General features: G+C 56.7%; 1 pseudogene; it reads left to right on the top strand.

Annotated features, from left to right (window-relative positions):
* Positions 1–969, top strand: part of LOC143261682 (large subunit ribosomal RNA) — a 2994-nt pseudogene extending 2025 nt beyond the window's left edge.
* Positions 970–4449: the final 3480 nt, after the last annotated feature.

Genomic DNA, 4449 nt, shown 5'->3' with positions numbered 1-4449 from the left:
CTTGTAAAAAAAACGCAGCTATTTTATTATTTTTTTTATTATTATATAAATCGCAGCATATTTTGTTATTATATACATGCACAAAAAACACCCATTGGGCGAAAGGGAATCCGGTTTCTATTCCGGAACCCGGCAGCGGAACCGCATACCATTCGGGCCCTCGTAAGAGTGTTCGTCGGGGTAACCCAAAATGACCTGGAGACGCCGTCGGGAGATCCGGGGAGAGTTTTCTTTTCTGTATAAGCGTTCGAGTTCCCTGGAAACCTCTAGCAGGGAGATAGGGTTTGGAACGCGAAGAGCACCGCAGTTGCGGCGGTGTCCGGATCATCCCCTCGGACCTTGAAAATCCAGGAGAGGGCCACGTGGAGGTGTCGCGCCGGTTCGTACCCATATCCGCAGCAGGTCTCCAAGGTAAAGAGCCTCTAGTCGATAGATTAATGTAGGTAAGGGAAGTCGGCAAATTGGATCCGTAACTTCGGGATAAGGATTGGCTCTGAGGAGCGGGGCGTGTCGGGCTTGGTCGGGAAGCGGGTCTGGCTGACGTGCCGGGCCTGGGCGAGGTGAACGGCTCTCGTGGCTGGGATCCGAGCTCGGTCCCGTGCCTTGGCCTCCCGCGGATCTTCCTTGCTGCGAGGCTTCCGTGGCGTTTCCCATCGGTGCGGTCGTCCTCTTCGGCCGCCATTCAACGCTCAGCTCAGAACTGGCACGGACTAGGGGAATCCGACTGTCTAATTAAAACAAAGCATTGCGATGGCCCCCACGGGTGTTGACGCAATGTGATTTCTGCCCAGTGCTCTGAATGTCAACGTGAAGAAATTCAAAAAAGCGCGGGTAAACGGCGGGAGTAACTATGACTCTCTTAAGGTAGCCAAATGCCTCGTCATCTAATTAGTGACGCGCATGAATGGATTAACGAGATTCCCATCTGTCCCTATCTACTGGCGGTGGCGGTCTGTGGCCACCCAGGGCGGGAGATAACCCCCGAACTAGCCCTCGCGTAGGAGGGTTGATCGGCCGAGTCGATGGGTGTATCGGCGATGAAGGCATTAGAGACCGTCAGTGCGTCGTACATGTAGTACTTCGCATAATGGCGAGGCCCTGATTTAGCATACGGGCTGTGGCGTGTTCTTTGTACAGCACTGTATGTGCTGTATGACTTCCGACTGGGGAACTGTTGTCACTCGTGGCATCAGTTCCCCAGTTTACGTTAAACGGTTTTTCAGACCGTTTTTCGTGGGCGGAACACGCCACTAGACAACACTCCGCTGGGCTCAGGAATACATGGGATGCAATCAATCCCCTGGGCAACCCAGGCCGCAAGGGGCAAACGTGCCCTAGCCACACTTGAGCCTCCACGAAAAAGGTACCGCTGGATAGCTCGTGTTCTTAAATACGCAGCGAACTGAACGAAGTGTGGTGGAGAGGAAGAGGCAGCCTCTCCGACTGCTGTCTCCCACGTGTTTGCCGTGCGTGGCGACCCTTGTCGTCGGAAAAGAGGATCCTGGGATCTGAGGGGGCCCTCTCCTGCGGGTGAGACGTCCCCAACACGTACCTTTGGCCTCTGCTTCGGCTAGATGGGCGGCTGGACGAGAAAAGCAGCCCTGGTCCAGTCAATCGGCTTGGAACGACCACACGCTTCGGGCAAGTGGGTTCTGCTGGGCGAGGACGCGGGCTGGGTAAGGAAACCGACCCAGCCAGCAGACTATATTCGGTGCGTAGCCCTAACTCAGCCTTTGGCGGGTTCCAAATTGTGTGGGTCGGTGGTGGCCGGGGAGCGCACTGGATGAAAGACCAAGACACATTATGGGTCTGAATAAAATTAATGAACAAAAAACTAAGCGTCCAAAGACGACGGGTCCAGCTCCTACTCGGAGTGAAGCCGTCGCCGCAGACGCGGGAACTGCAAATGCAGCTGTCAGTCCCCCCGCGTCTGTGAGAAAGACAAGATCCGGGAAGGTGATTAATATCGCCAATCCTCGTGTGATCTTGCAAAGATGTGTGACTCCCACGCGAGCGGTCTCGGTGAAAACCGAGCCCACGGTAGAAGGTACGCCGGACACCGGTAACGTGGAAGTAATCGAACGAGTCGGAGACACGTCACTCGTGAAGGTGCAGTCGGCACCCGAGCGTGTCGAGGACCCTACTGGTGACGGTTGGCAAACCGTCACCAAAAAGACGAAGCGAGCCAAGCCGGGCGCACCCACCGGCAAGGCCGCAGTAAACCGGGCCAGGAGACCGAAGGGGACGTTCTCCGGGCAGAAGGTACGGCCTCTCGATCTCGTAAGAGACGAAGCCTTTAGGCGAGTGTCCGAAATACGGACCTTTTGCTTTCGACCTGAGTCGAAAGTCAATAAGGAGTCCGGGTCAAAGATACTCGCCGAGGTTGAGGCACTCAACGAGCTGGTCCAGGAGCTTATTCAACGGAATAGCTTCGTCGAAGGGCAGCTCGCCGCGGTCAGGGCGGACCTAAAAGCGCGTCCTGCCGTAATGAGTGCGATGCGACCTGGGCCGTCCGAGGGAACTCTCCCGAAGACGGCCTGCAACGCCGCGCAGTCGACTTACGCCCATGTGAACAAAGTCGACTGCAAAGGAGCTTCTCCGGAAGCGGGGAGACGGCCACAATCGCAGCATGTGGTAAAAATCTTCCCGCCGAAGGAAAAAGGACAGAGCAGCGAAGTTACGAAGGTTACTGTTCTGTCGCTCGTTAAACCAGCGAAGGAGGCGATCCGAATTAAGTCGGTCCGACGCATCCACTCCGGTGGCATCGTCGTCGAGACCGACCGAAAGGAGGACCTGCAAGCCTTCGTTGGCAATAAGAAGCTCCGGAGCGCGGGTCTGTCCGTCTCCTTACCTACCAAGCGGGACCCCGAGGTTTTAGTTTACGACGTCCCGCGTCGGATGGGTAAGGACGAAATTGCCTCCAGTATTTGGAGGCAAAATCTCTGCGATGCGAACCAGAAGGATGTGCCTTCGGGAATTCGGGTCAGCCGCATGGCTGGCAAGACCCCGGAGACAGCCAACTGGGTCGTTGCCGTCAGTCCGCAGAATCTTCAGCGGCTGAAGCAGAGGGGTAGCCGAGTTTACCTTGGATGGAACTCCTGTCGTGTACGGGATTTCGTCCAGGTGCTTCGGTGCTACCGTTGTCAACGCTTCGGGCATACCTCGAAGCGTTGTAAATTCAAGGAGGACGTGTGCGGTCACTGCTCCCAAAAGGGGCATACCTTCACGCTCTGTAGCAAGAAGAGTGAACCTCCGGTCTGCTCTAATTGCAAGGACAGAGGGTGGGCTAGTGCACACAAGTCGCGGGACCCAGCTTGCGCTTCCTATCAGGCGGCGCTAGCTTTGGAGTCGTCCCGTGTCCGACTTGAGTGACGGGCAGACGTGGACCTGTCCACTCCGCCATTCGAACGGCATGCTGGGCGGACCCCTCGGGGTTCGTCCCCTCGGGCCAGGCTGAAGCCCCTCTTGCGGAGATAAATTGACTTTAACACTACTCCGTCAAGAGTGCCTGGATTGGGTTGGACTCGAGGTGGCAGCGGGAGTAGCACGTTGTCTTCCCCTGTCACGATAACGAACGAGGGTAGAGCCAGACCATCGGCACGCGTCGAGAGAGCGGCTAGTATAGTCCACATAGGACCCAGGCATAGCCCATCTTAAGACTCACAACGACGACACTAACTGTCCCTATCTACTGGCGGTGGCGGTCTGTGGGGCGGTGGCGGTCTGTGGCCACCCAGGGCGGGAGATAACCCCCGAACTAGCCCTCGCGTAGGTGGGTTGATCGGCCGAGTCGATGGGTGTATCGGCGATGAAGGCATTAGAGACCGTCAGTGCGTCGTACATGTAGTACTTCGCATAATGGCGAGGCCCTGATTTAGCATACGGGCTGTGGCGTGTTCTTTGTACAGCACTGTATGTGCTGTATGACTTCCGACTGGGGAACTGTTGTCACTCGTGGCATCAGTTCCCCAGTTTACGTTAAACGGTTCTTCAGACCGTTTTTCGTGGGCGGAACACGCCACTAGACAACACTCCGCTGGGCTCAGGAATACATGGGATGCAATCAATCCCCTGGGCAACCCAGGCCGCAAGGGGCAAACGTGCCCTAGCCACACTTGAGCCTCCACGAAAAAGGTACCGCTGGATAGCTCGTGTTCTTAAATACGCAGCGAACTGAACGAAGTGTGGTGGAGAGGAAGAGGCAGCCTCTCCGACTGCTGTCTCCCACGTGTTTGCCGTGCGTGGCGACCCTTGTCGTCGGAAAAGAGGATCCTGGGATCTGAGGGGGCCCTCTCCTGCGGGTGAGACGTCCCCAACACGTACCTTTGGCCTCTGCTTCGGCTAGATGGGCGGCTGGACGAGAAAAGCAGCCCTGGTCCAGTCAATCGGCTTGGAACGACCACACGCTTCGGGCAAGTGGGTTCTGCTGGGCGAGGACGCGGGCTGGGT

This window comes from Megalopta genalis, unplaced genomic scaffold (assembly GCF_051020955.1).
Source record: "Megalopta genalis isolate 19385.01 unplaced genomic scaffold, iyMegGena1_principal scaffold0061, whole genome shotgun sequence".
Taxonomy (NCBI): Eukaryota; Metazoa; Arthropoda; class Insecta; order Hymenoptera; family Halictidae; genus Megalopta; species Megalopta genalis.
Note: the sequence above shows the minus strand (reverse complement) of the source record. Positions and strands in the feature narration are given on the sequence as shown.